Below are 14,950 nucleotides of genomic sequence, written 5' to 3'. Positions count from 1 at the left end.
CACTATCTTTCAATCTAATTATTATTTTACATGGTTTGTACCAACTGCCAACGTTACTTGAAATTGGGAATTACTTTATTTTGCCGTTTTGTATAAATGAATAAATCAAAACCTCAGAACTGTATGACTTACTCTGTATCATGTGGAATCTCATCGATATTTCCCTCATAATCAAAAAAGGAAAATGAAAAGTTGTTAATATGCTAAATGGCTTTCTTCAATACTTTTTAAAGAAGTGAAATAATGCTGCTGTTCTAAATGACTTATGAGGTCTGAGGAATTGGATCCCTTGGGTCAGTAGATCACAAGTATAGCCTTTCCTTACAGGTATGAATCTTAGTTTCCTTTGACTTTTTCAGAGTTTTGTAAATTCATTTTTTGGTTGATAAGTAACAGGCAAGTGTCTTATCAAATTGTCTTTTGAGATAATTATTAAAACCAGATTTTGATTTAACATAACTACCTGTGTTGAATGAGAAATTTTGTTTTTATTTCAGAATGACTTTAGTGTTTCCTGTATTTGTGTATCATTTAGTATTTTACCCTGCTTTGTATGAATTTTGAGTGTAACTTCGGGTTGTAATAGCTCTGCGAATGTAAATAAAAACATTTCTTAAAATGCCTAGCAGTAGTAATCCCTAATGTACAAATATTACGTGTTGATGTTGTATTTTGTGTTAATTTGCAGTAAAGTTCTCTTAGAACCCAGATTTCTTTTCTGAGCCTTGATTAATAGATACTTTGTCTGCCACAGTTCAGTCCTGGCCAGCCAGGGAAGTCCTAGTTGAGGGGGGACTAGCAAATGTGATGCCCATCTACAAGAGGGGCCTGATCTCTTTCTACAACAAGATGACCTGCCCTAGTGGATGAGGGAAGGGCCATGGGCATTGTCTACCTGGACTTTGACAGTGTCACCCACAGCATTCTCCTTCAGAAACTTATGGCACAAGGCTTGGATAAGTGCACTCTGCACTGGATAAAAACTGGCTGGCCAGGCCCAAAGAGTGACAGAGAATGGAGCTAAATCTGGCTGGCACTCAGTCACTAGTGGTGTCCCCCAGGGCTCAGTACTGGGGCCTGTTCTCTTTAATATCTTTATTAATGATCTGGATGAGGGGATTGAGTGCACCCTCAGTAAGTTTGCAGATGGGTGGCGGTGTCAATCTGCTAGAGGGGAGCTTTACAGTGGGATCTGGACAGGTTACATCAATAGGCCAAGGCCCATTGGTATGAAGTTCAACAAGGCCAAGTGCCAGGTCGTGCATTTGGGTCGTAACGACCCCACGGTAAGGTGAAGACTTGGGGATGTGTGGTTGGAATGCTACCACTTGGAAAAGGATGTGGGAGTACTGGTTGATAGTTGACTGAACATGAGTCAGCAGTGTGCTCAGGTGGCCAAGAAAGCCAATGGCCTCCTGGCTTGTATTAGAAACACTGTGGCCAGCAAGAACAGTGTAACAGTGTGAGAGCTGAAATCCCCGTCCCACACCAACAATAACCAGCCTAGCTCAGTGTGGAAGCAAATGAAAGCTGTATTTACAAGCAAATCTACAATCTGTGATGAAATGCAATGAATATGTACAAATACACACAATTCACAACATTTACAAATATGTACAATCAACAGAAAAGCACAACCAAACTCCCTTTTCTTCCCCCCAAAGGGGCCTCACCCCCAACCACAAGGAATCCCCCCAGGTCCTCCTGGCAGAGGGCAGAGAGTCAAGAAGCAGTGAGGCTGTTAGACTTAGCTTGTCAAGGTCAGTGTGTTATCTTCAGCCAGAAAAGAAGCAGCAGCCAGACAGAAAACCAAGTGAGCAAGCTGAGTCCCTGACTGCCCAAACTCAACAACCTTGTTTTGAGTAATAGTTCTTAAAATATTTCTGTCTCTCCAATGGAAGTGTTTAGAACAATCATTATTTTGTTTTCAACACCCAATAGTGATTTATTTACATTTCTTCACCTTCTCTGCTTGAACTTTGTGAAGAAAAATTAAAAAGTCTGAAAACCATCACAAACAGGGAAGGGATCATCCCCCTGTACTCGGCACTGGTGAGGCCACACCTCGAGTGTTGTGTTCGGTTCTGGGCCCCTCGATACAAGAAGGACGTTGAGGTGCTGGGAGCGTGTCCAAAGGGTAATGAGGCTCATGAAGGGCCTCTGGAGCACATGACCTATGAGGAGCATCTGAGGGAGTTGGGTGTGTTCAGTCTAGAGAAGAGGAGGCTGAGGGGAGACCTTACGGCTCTCTACAACTACCTGAAGGGAGGTTGGAGAAAGGAGGGGGCCAACTTCTCCTTGATGGCAAGCAAGAGAAGTAGAGGAAATGGTTACAAGCTGCACCAGGGGAGGTTTGGGTTGGATATTAGGAAATGCTTCTTCGTTGAAAGGGTTATCAAACATTGGAGTGGTCTGCCCAGGGTGGTGGTGGAGTCATTGTTCCTGGAGGTACTTAAATGGTGTGCGGTCAAGGTGCATAGGGATGCGGTTTAGTGCTGACCTTGCACTGCTGGGTTGAGGGTTGGACTAGATGATCTTGTAGGTCTTCTCCAACCAGATACATTCTTTGATTCTCTTCAGAAGTCCTTACACAGGATACTTCTAAAAAATTCAACTTAGTCCATTTCTGATTTGTACTGTAATTACTGATTTTAATTAATTGCAAAATTGATACTGCAATTTAAAGATCTGTATGTTAGTCTTTGACAAGCCCTGGCGGTCAGGCATTTAGTTCTCATTTCATACATTTCTCTCTTGGTTTTCCTTTGTATCTTTTTACCAGAAGCATTTGCATTGAATCTGTGAAGTTTAATTCTAACTGCATATATTTTTCTAGCTATTTGAATTACATTTCTAAGAAGCTCTGTTATGAACACAGTTTACACCAGATTTTGCACCATGTCCAGAAATAAGAGTAAGCAATGTGTAATCTTTGGGCTGGAACCCAATTCTAGGTAATTTTTAGATAACATTAATCATAGCTTAAAGCTTTTGCTGGCAATGGATTATGTTTTGGAATAAGTATTTCTTCATCAGTAGTTTCGGTTTTCTGTCAGATTTACCAGCAGTGCAGGAATTTGCATTTAGCTTTCACTGGAGACAAAATCCTCTTACTTAGGAAGTGTTTTCCCAGTCCTCAGGTGCTTCTCCATCTGCTTGGTCATTAAAAATGCTAGAAAATTAATAACCAAAAAGAGCTATAGAAAGTTGTTACTTTTTCTGTATCCACAGGTATGTTGATTATGCTCCTGGCTTTGAGCCTTTCTCACTGTTGTTTATCTACTAATCCTCCTTGTGGTACCAGCTTAACACAATGTGCTCATGTAATGATGGTAGAGGTAATGATGTAAAAGACGCACACAGAGTGTGGTGTAGCATTTACTGTTGGTCTCTTGTGGTTTCTATGCAGCAGTGTTTGCAATCTGAAAAGATGAATTGCTGTTAATTTTAAGTTTTTATGATCTAGAATGTTTTTGTTAAGATGAAAAAAAGTTTTTTTTTATTTGTTAAATATTAATGCAATTAAACTGATTGTTGAAACGAGGGTGCAACTATTGATTTTGGTCTAGTAAATTTTAACTGAGATGTGAAGAAAAATGCAAGTTCTTGATTTGAAATCGTATTACAGTTAAAAAAGTTTCAGAAATAAAGGAATGAATTATGCAAATTAAGATGAACTTTGTGAAAAATTTGTAAAGAATAGATACTTCTATAAATAAAAAGGTGAATTTCCAAAATGTGCATGTGATTTTTGGCTCCGGATAATAGATCTTGGGTCAGAAATGAAAGTCAGAGTTACACTCTTGTGGTCATACTAGCAAGAGCTAGACTTGCAATGGTAGAAGTGAATCTTTTAAATTCAGTTGTTGACAGATAACTTACAGTAGTTCCTTAGTATGCTGTCATAAAAACTTTCAGCTAAGACCTTTAAAGACGATAAACCATGGCATGGTTTTTTTTTTCCTGAATGTATTGCTAATCAGTCTTGCTAATGCAGAAAGATTTATTAGGCCTTCTAATATCTGGAAAGACAAAATGAAGAATTTGGAACTGGGTTTGTTTGAAATCAGATGTTCAGTTTGTGTTGGACTGTACCTTTAAAGATGCGTAGGACATGCAGACTATAAATACAAATGAAAAGGTTGTCTTACAACAATATGATTTCGGGATCAGAGACTTCAAGGAGAGTAAAATGTCAGTCTACTAAAAAATGGGACTAGAATGAGTGGAAATAATAAGTTGAAATGGATGTTTTTAGATCTGTTCTGTTTGAATTTTTAATTGATTATCTAGAATAGATAAGCTAACTAAACATGGTGTCTACATTAGAAGCGTAGATAACATAGTTTGCCTTTGTCATTATCAGGCAGAAGTAGGTGCTAGGATAAATTTTGTACCAAAATCAGTTATTTCTATATTTCTGCTTCTAAATATTTGACTTACCAAATTTTGTTCACACCAGCTTGTTGCATTGTCTTGAACATCCGTCTTGTGGGCTAGCGTACACCACTTGTTCACACCAGTCTGCCTTGTGTCCTTCCTTAAACATCCCTGTCTTGTCATCCTTTCTCTGAGTGACCTTGGTCCCTGTAGGGAAGGGGAACAAGAAATTGGTTACATTCCCTGCAGTCTTTTGAGGATTTGGTTTGGTTTTGGAAGGACAGAATTCTGTCAAGTTGGTCACACTTTGGTCATCTCTTTATATAAATATTTTCTTCTCAGATGGAATCTAGAGTTTCGGGGTGGGGGTGGGGGTGTTGCTTCTGTAGTGTTTGGATATTATTTTGAGTATGACTTTCTACAACCTTACCTTTCTTTCAGAATACTGTCTGCAACAAAAGACTTTGAAAGAGTTCACTATAACTCCAGGTATTTTTCACATTTCCAAATTTCCTAAGGATATGTGGCTTACATGATTGCTGTCTTACCTGAGTTCGTAAAAAAGGATAAACTATTTTGAATGTGCCGGCCACCTCTGGCAGTATTTGGCAGCAGGCAAGACAATCTTAAGTTTGGAGAGAATTTGAGAAGAAAAAAGAGACCTTATGAATGCTTGCACTTCAAAGAAAAACAGTAACTCCTACACTTTCTAGAAGCAGCCAGCTGATCAGTTAGAACATGTAGCTTTGAACTAGCTATGATCTGCTGTGTCTTGCTTGCCTGTAGGTCTCCAGAAGTGTTCAAATGCCCTCATTGACTTGAAATGAAGAAAGCTTCTGATAGTCGCAACCTGTCACTTCACAGGAAAATAAAGAACTGACCCACAGTTTTGTGTTGCTGTGAGAGTCCTCATTGGGAAAGTCAACATGAATATTGCATCTGCTCATGTTATGCTTGTTTTCATTCCAGAAAAGCCTACCAGAGAAATAATACTTGATTTTTATTTTTAGAAACCTATCTATTGCAAAATTGTAATTACCCTTTCAGCTTCTTAAAAGGCTACTACTGATAAATGGACAGGACAGTGTTTCAGAGCTAATCTACAAAGTCTAGATCTGGCAAATTAATGAGAAGCGTTGTTCTCTGGAGAGAGGACAGTTGTATTTGCAGAAGCTTACCAAGTCTAAATAAAGTGGACTAACATTGCCCATTCTGCACCATTGTGCTCTGCTTCTTCGTATTTGTGACTTTCACTGGCTGACAAAAGGCCAGCCTCTTAAAGCAGAATTTCACAGTCTTCCAGTTCTCCTGAACATGACTGGCTTGCAATATTTCGTAATATATAACTGAATTTAATGTATTATGGGGAAAAATCTCTTGCAGCAGATAAATTAACCTGGAAGCTGAAAGGGTGCTGAATGCAACACAGTTTTGAAGAAGATTTATTCATGATCAGTGTTAATGTCTAAAATATATAGTTAACTTACCAGACCAGATTTAAAAGGAGCTGTAAGTAGAGTTCATAATTCAGAACTATGACACCAGATTCTTTAGTTATATATAGAATTTTTCACCTAAAACTTATATGGCTTCAGAGATTGATGGCCCGATAGAAAGCACTTGTCTTCAGGATAACACATTTAAATGTAGTCCAGAAAGTCTGAAAATTTGAGCTATGAAATGACTTTGTAATCTTCCATTTTCCAAACAGTCAGAGGAACTGCACTGTCAAAGCAGTGACCCATTGTGCTCCTCCTAATGATAAAATGCACATGTTTTTAAAACTGGAAATTTTTTTTTTTTGTGACAGTAGCAGTGCTGTGCATGTTGAGATCCTACCTTGGACACCTCCCCTGAGAAATGCTGTGATGGACAAAGGAGTTCTTCTGTGTTACTGTGATGCTCATAGTGTGCTGTGTTAAAACTACCACTATCCATTGTCAAAAATGGATGTGTTTTGAGCTGATGAAAGCCTTTCATGCTATTTTCTGATCATGGTTAGGAACATGCCTGCTTATTAGGCTTACTTTTTTTTTTTTTTTTACCTAATGTTGAAAGCAAGTGACTTTTGTATTTATGACTACCTGATCACTATGAGAAGAGATACCTTTGAACAAAACTACTTACTGTTTACTTGCCTGTAGCTACCTTTTTTTTTTTTTTTTGAGTGTATAGTCATGGGTCAAAAGTTAAAAATAAATAAGTCAAAGCATTCTGATCTCTAACGTCACACTGAAAGAATTACCTGAGAAAGAAGAGATCTGAGAAGTCATATGTATATATTTTTTCCAAAACCAATTCTCTCTGTGCCTGTTACTCAAGGATATTTAAAGTGGTCCCAAGGAGCATGTCTCTGAATATACCACATCTCTTTTATCCTGCAGCTTAATGGTGAGCATTGCCCTGGCAGACTTACACAAGCTAGGGCTGCTAACTCAGCAACAACAGTAGCTATGAAAGGTCAGCACAGGATGATGCTCCTGTTAATGAGTTTACTTTAAGGTCATCTTCAGCTGCATAAAATGATATCCTTGATGCAGTTCATTATGGAAAAAAAAAGAGAAAAACCAAAATAATCTATTGAGTGCACAGGGGAAGAAAAGGAGTATTGTGGCAGAATTTCAAACAGGAGCATAATATTCCGCCCACACATCAATAGTAAGCCTTTGAAGAAGGTCGGAGATAACCAGTGCTGCCAGACTGGTTTTGTCCTTCAGAAGAAATAGTATTCTAGTATGAGTATTCAAGAGCTTTATATAAGAAATGCAAATAAACAGAATTTCTGTGTTCTGTGGTCCTTCCCACAACGTAGCAGTTTGTTGTTGTCCTCCTTGTTTGCCCTCCACACTGAAATGCAACTATGATTTTGTTTTTTACAAGGCAGCCTTGCACACCAAGGCCAAATTCCAGAAACAGACACCTAGCTCCGCTTCTTTCCTGTTTAAAATGCGTTTCTACTCATTGATCTTCAGTGTTACCTCCTCCTGACATTTTTGTTTACTTCAATGTGGTGGATTAAATTGGAAAATCATTGTGTATTCCTGAGTTGTCTTGCAATACTTACCTGAATCCTATTGGAAGCTTGTTTTTAAAGCAGCCTATAGGAAAAAAAGAAATAATTATATTTTTCTTTGTTTAAAAGGTGATGGACAAATGAGATGCTTGTGTACGACCTATATAACAGCTAATCACTGACATCTGCAGCAGCAGAGCATGCAAAGGCCTCTTATCATTCTTCCATAAGTATTCAGACAGTCTAGTTTCACAGAACACTGGCAAAAAAGAATCAACTTTTTTTCTGTCCTTGAAGTGTGGTTGATAGTGATAAATTAATGCCTGAGGTGCATTATGCATTATAAATCATATCACAATAAATAATCCAAAGAGTTTATTTGGATGTGGGGAAATAGAATATATATGCAATGTTATATGTTTAGGACTAGATATAGACTGAGAAACTGTATTCTTACCCTGTTTGTATTAATATATTTACTGGAATATGCTCCAGGAAGCCTATCCAATGAATTATAAGGGCATGAGCTCTTTGCTTTCCATTGTCATGGAGCAATATAGAAGCTCCTTGCAGAAGAATGACTTCTGCATACAGATCCTCTGAGTCATAATTTCCACCTGCAACAGTAAGATTTTTTTCTCCTAAATACACCCTGCTTATAACAAAGCCAGACTTCTAAACTGTATGAGGCTTTGAGTTCAATGGGGAGCAATCGAGCTGGTATCCCTCTTCAGCTCGTCCTCCAACTCCTGCTGCTGGGCATTTATGCACATTATCTTTTTGTTCATGGATACTGAATTAATGATCACAAATTGTAGAATAGAAGAGCAGACAGTGAGGTGGATTAGGAACTGGTTACAGTGTTGGTCAATGGTGCCAAGTCCAGCAGGAGAGCTGTAACTAGCGGAGTTCTCCAGGGATTAGTGTTGAGTCCAGTCCTGTTCAACATCTTCATCAACGACATTGATCAGGGGACAGAGAGTCTGCTCACAAGTTTGCTAATGATACCAAATTGGGAAGCTTGGCTGACACACCTGAAGGCTGCTCACTGCAGCTATTCAGTGAGACTTGGACAGACTGAGAGCTGGGCAGAGAGGAACTAATGAGGTTCAACAAGGAGAAGTGCGGAGTCCTGCATCTGGGAAGGAATAATAAACTGCACCAGTACAGGCTGGGAGGTGATCTGCTGGAGAGCAGCCCTGTGGAGAAGGACCCCCATGGGAGTCCTGGTGAATAACAAATTATCCACGGGTCAGCAATGTGCCCTTGTGGCCAAGAGGGCCAATGGGATTCTGGGGTGCATTAGGTGGAGTGTCTCCAGCAGATCAAGGGAGGTTCTCCTCCCCCTCTACTCTGCCCAGGTAAGACCTCACCTGGAATATTGCATCCAGTTTTGGGCTCCCCCATTCAAGAGGGACAAGGATCTGCTGGAGAGAGTCCAATGGAGAGCTACCAGGATGATTAAGGGACTGGAGCACATTCCCTATGAGGAGAGGCTGAGGAACCTGGAGCTTTTTAGTCTGGAGAACAGAAGACTGAGAGGGGATTTAATAAATGTTTAGAAATATCTGAGGGCTGCTGTCAAGAGGGAGGGGACAGACTCTTCTCCATTGCACCCTGTGACAGGACAAGGGGTAATGGATATAAAATACAGCACAGGAGGTTCTGCATCAACATGAGGAGGAACTTCTTCACTGTGAGGTTCACAGAGCACTGAAACAGGCTCCCCATGGAGGTTGTGGACTCTTCTTGTCTGGAGACTTTCAAGACCCTTCTAGATGTATTCCTGTGTGACCTGTGCTAGATTCTATGGTCCTGCTCTGGCAAGTGGGTTGGCTTGATGATCTTCGAAAGTCCCTTCCAGCCCCTAACATCCCATGATCCTCTGATAATACAGAGGCAGTTGGCTGTTGCTGTCTTTATACTGCAAAGGAGAGACCCATCCTTTTTGACCCACCTTACCTCCATTGTTTCTTTTTATTAACATCATCAGAGCAGGACCATCAGATGCCAAATTCTCTGTAAAGGGTAGTTTCTGACTGTAACATAAGATCAGAGAGTCTGAAAAGTCCAGCAAGTTTCTCTAAGGAAAAAACAGGATGTTACTGGTCAGGCTAGGAAGCAGAAATTAGGTGGGAAAAGTCTTGCAAGGTAGTAAGTATTAAACTTGCCTGGGAGTGACTTTCCACAAGGTCACCCAACAGGGTACTGGTGGAGTTGGGACTACGTTCTCTGTAGACACACAGTTAAGTGCTCTTCCCAGTTGTGCCTGCTGATACAAAGCAAAAGGAAAAAGCCCTAATGCTATCTAAAAACAGTGTCCATGACATGGGCTGTGGAAGTCATTGTGCCAAAACCTTGAGTCAACCAGAGGTTTTTTATGAAAAACGTTTTATTTTAAGTAAGAATTTCCAAGGACTTAAACGGTCTTTTCAACTTGAAACTGGGCTTTATCAGAGTAAAAAGAAGAATAATTATCTTTTAAGAGAAAAAAAAATGCACATCAAAAAGGAAATAAAAGGTGGTGTTGACAGTTTTCTCCCCGGATCACTCATCTCCTTAGGGATGGGATCTTAATTTTAGTTCCAGCTCTGTCAGCTTTCTATTTACAGCAAATATTGTGCATCTATTCTAACTCCCAGAAACACTTATCTTTACATCACAACCATTTGAGACCTTGCCCTGCACCTTCCGCTTCCCCTTACCAGTAGTCTCCCATTCCCTCCTGTGCTGCAGAATCTCATTCTCATTTTGTCTCCCAGCCTTTGCTACTCTGCCTTCTTGAAGCCTCATTTGCTGCTGGAATGTCCTTTACTCTGAAGGAAGGCATATTTTTTCCCTCTGCCCAGAGGAAAAGCCCAAGGTACTTGGTGGCAATTAGCCCAAGGCAGAAGTAGCCTTTCCACTGTTCTGTGAAAAACAGCCTTTTAAAGGAATAAAATATACTGTAACTGATTTTTTTCTTACCTTCCTTTAAGACTGGGATACCCTCAGACTGTATGGCATTTGCTGTGACAACAGGCTTCCACAGGTAATCAAAGTGAGTCTGTGGGCGTGTTAAAGATGTTTTATGGCTTAGCTGAATTAAAATCACTGTGCCTGAGCACATGTACTAATGTAAGTAGCTATTCTGGGGCCTAAGCTTGGCAAGGGATGTGAAGAGTAATAAAAGCTTCTACAGGTATGATACCCAAAAAAAGAAGGTTAAAGAAAGGGTACCACCCCGCACTGAACACAACTGGCAAACTGATAACAGATGAGGAGAAGGCTGAGGTACTCAACACCTTTTTCCCACAGTCTTCACTGTTAACTTCCCACACCTCCAAAACAATAGACTGAGGGAGCAAAATCCCTCCTACTTTTAATAGAAGCTCAAATTCGTGAGCACCTGAGGAACCTGAACATACATACGTCTATGAGATCTGACGGAATGCACCCCAGAGTTCTGAGGGAATTGGCTGATGTAGTCACAAAGCCAGTCCATGATATTTGAAAAGTCTTGACAGGCAGGTGAAGACCCTGGGAACTAAAAACCTGTCAGCCTTGCCTCTGTGCCTGGGAATATCATGGAACAGATACTCCTAGGAGCTATGCAAAGGCACGTGAAGGACAGGGAGGTGATTTGAGACAGCCAGCATGCCACCAAAACATCCAGTAGTGATTAATCAGTTATTAATAATTTTAATAATTATCAGAAATATTTCCATAATTCATATTTCATAATTAATAAATTAATAATATCTTAATCACAGTGACATGAACCTGTTGGAGCAGATCCAGAGGAGGATCACAAAAATGGGGTCTGGAATACCTCTCCTATGAAGGCTGGGAAACTTGGGGTTGTTACATCCTAGACAAGTGAAGGGTCCAGGGAGACCTTGTAGCAGTGTTTCAGTACTTAAAGAGAGTCTACAGGAAAGATGTGGACAAAGCTTTTAGCAGGGCTCTTTTGTGAGGACAAGTGTTGTAAAGAAGAAGAGAGTGGATTTAGACTAGCTAATGCCCAGAAAGGTGGTAGGTACCCCATCCCTGGAAATACTCAAGTTCAAGCTGCATGGGGCTCTGAGCAATGTCATCTAGTTAAAGATGTTCCTGCTTATTGCAGAGGAAGTGGACTAGATGACCTTCAAAGACAAACTAGATTACCTTCAAATGTTTCCATGACTTTTCCCCCATCTGGTCTTTCAACATTAGGTTAAAAAGCTCAAACCAAGACAGTGAGTTTTTCCCCAAAGAAGTGCTGTCATGAGGTGAAAAAAATCTCTTCTAAACTCAAAAATGTGCATTGGCTTAGCCGCATCAAAGGCAGGATTGATATTTTGCTCTGAAGAAGCTGTTTCTTTGCCAGAAAGAAAAAGCCATTTCTGAACAAGGGTCATCATGTTTTCTTCAGAGTTTGGATTGTTGAAGTGCATTTAGTTAAAACTATGTGGTAGGGAATGTGCTCACATTTGAAGTAAAGTCACTGGAACAGGTTTTAATCTTTAAGGTTCTTACATCAAAACTTGAGAAAATTCTGTTTAACTTCTTGTGGCAAATTCCTCATCATAGTTGGGGTAGCAAATTCAGTCAGAACTTCACGTGAGCCAAATCTGCTGTAAATACTAAGAACATTACTACACAATACCAGAGAAATTAACCTTTATCACACCTTAAACATTCATCTGATCTAATAATCCCCCCAAATACACTATTACAAATTAACATCATTTGTAATAGTTTTGTGTTTGTCCTCATTCTACACATGCAGGCTGCAGCTCTTTCAGAGAGGTTACTGAGCTGAAACACAATCACAAACCTGAAATTCATTGGTCACTTGGTAAGGTTCAACTCATCTAGCCTTTGACATCTGTAGAATAAATGTTTACATCAAAGCTTATTACTCCAAGTTTTCTTTATGGTCCGGAGATGCTACAGCTTATATGCATTTGCACAGGTACATCCCAGTGTGCACATGAATGGGGGTGGGGAAAGAGGGAACATTTGAATTTGAAGCAAAGTTGACATCCCACAGAAGCTCTCAGGTGGTTTGCCTTTGTGTGTTTCTGTGGTTTGTTTTATAATTTTGCACAGTTAAGTGACACAGACATTCTACACAGATCTGAGTTTGTGTTTCTCCAAGTTAAACCTAAGAAGCCAAAGTTTCTCCTCTGGGTGGCTGTCCGCAAGCACATTAAAGCAGGGAATGCCTGTCGCAGTGTGCTTCGTGGTGTGTTGACACCTGCACATATGGTGCAGGGAGTAAGTAATAGAGAATATAAATCACAGAATGTTTCGGGTTGGAAGGAACCTCCAGACATCTTTGAGTCCAACTCCTCTGCAAAGCAGGACCACATAGGGCACGCCATCACAGGTGGGTTTTGAAGATCTCTACAGGATACTCCATAACCTCTCCAGGCAGCCTGTTCCAGTGTTCCAGTTAAAGAGAAATGCAGAATCCCTGTTCCTCCCAATCATCTGGGAAACCTGGAGCTTCCATTGCAGTCTCAGGAACCTTTCTGCACTTTAATCAATAGAACAAGAACACAGTCATCATGCTGAAACCAATCAATTGGAATGAAAAACATCCCAAACTGTTTTTAAAGTAGGACAGTGTTTGCTCTATTTGGAGAATGCTGATCTCTATTAAATACTCCAAAAACCCTTAGTTTAGTCACCAGGGTGTGGGGGGAAACGCAAGCTGGTGCTCCGTGTTTTGTAGAAGCTAGCACCTCTGCTGCAGATCTCATCAGTGCAGCCTAGGGTTTGGATGAACATAATTACCCTGTCATGTAGTGAAAGCTTCCGGGTAAGATCTCTGATAATGTGGTGTAATACTGCTAATTTAGGAATGCAAAAGGAAGACATCCTTGTGAGAGAATATTCCTACTATGAGATTACTCACCAGGTGCACAGTCTGTACCAGCTCTTAGTACATATATAGTAACTCACAGTCTCTCCAAGGTGTTGCCAGGAGTGTGGCATTTTCATAGTATCTGAAAGGTGAAATGTTGCAGCAAAACTAAATTGGCACAATGATTTCTGCTTCAAAAGTTTTTGAAGTGCGATGCAGAGAAGCAGTATCCCACGGGAATGCAAAGATTCCTTTGTGTATGTTAGCTAGACACTCCCATACCACAGGAATGTGCCCACTAGCCCTTGGCTACCTCCTTTATTTACTGACTTATATGGCAACGCATTACTTAAATGAAATGGCTAACACAACTGTCTGACCACTTTCTTTTATTAGCATATTTTTATGTTCATACTTTACAATAGAATAAGTTATATATACAGCATTAAACAAAATTATTAGAAAGTAAGCTTTGGCAAGAGCTACAGGATTTTTTTTTTCATTCCTGTACATCTTTTGTGTAACAATAAAAATACTGTATGCTAAATAAAATAATGTTAAATAGTCTGTGTTCACATTGGCACCATCCATTTCAAGACCCTAACTTTTCATGGCCCAACAAACACTGAAAAAGAGAATTCTTTTAAAATATTTAATTATGTGTACTAGCAAATGACACATGAAATATAGGAGGCAGTCCACTGAATAACACTGTAGTCAGCTACAGGCACAAGAAAAATATAATCTTCACTTTTTTTTTTGTTTTGTTTTCCCTGTTTTTTTATTCCAGCAGCAATAATACTAAACTGCAAATTCAGGGTCTTAAGAGTGTTGTTGAAGACTGCTGAGTTGTCAGCAAATTTAGAAATCTGACTGAAGCCTCTCAAAATCTGTATGGATTTGTCACTGATTTCAAGACAAGAAGAATTTCACCCCTAAATTAAACATCAATTAGCTAGTTCAGTGTTCAAACAAATGCAGCTTGCTGCTTCATTAGCAGTTAAAATTCTCATTAAATTTGGCATATGCAAATTAATAACGAGTATGTTATGATACAAAAGAAATGGTGGAAGAATAATGAGAGGGATAGGTTTTTGTACTGCAGTATGTACTTCCTCTGCTATACAAATTGAGTGCTGAAAAGATACTAACAGATGTTAAAGGGCAATACTAAACATTCTGCACAATTAAGATGATGCTATCACACGTAAGATGTAGCTACAAAGTGATGGAATACTGATTGTCAAATTCAGGGTAATGGTTAATATTTTTCCATAGCATTTTGTTCAGTCATGCATTTTGGAATGTAAAAACTGTTGCTTTGTAAGTGGCACATCTCTGCTGGACTCATTGAAATTTAGCATCACTCCTTTTAGCTTTAAATTCACCAAATAAGAGTGCTAATAGTTTTAGAGAACTTTTAACTGGGAAAACGAGAGATGAGTTAAAAGGAAAAAGAATAAGGTCAATTTTTGTTGTACTCAAACTTACAACAATGCGTTACCTTCTGGAGCAGATGGTTTCAACTGCAAATTCTGTGCTTATGGGTCTATGTTTATAAGAGTAGAGCATTAACCTTCCCACTTTTCCCTCTGCATTTCAAATGTCTCTAAAGAAATCTACTCTTTTTACTCTTCATGTTAAACATGCACCACTCTTGTCTGAAATTCCTCTGCTTGGAATATATTTTGATATATAAATGTCACTACATGTTTTTCATGGTA

This window comes from Indicator indicator, chromosome 1 (genome assembly GCF_027791375.1).
Source record: "Indicator indicator isolate 239-I01 chromosome 1, UM_Iind_1.1, whole genome shotgun sequence".
Lineage (NCBI taxonomy): Eukaryota > Metazoa > Chordata > Aves > Piciformes > Indicatoridae > Indicator > Indicator indicator.
This window is presented reverse-complemented; position numbering follows the sequence as displayed.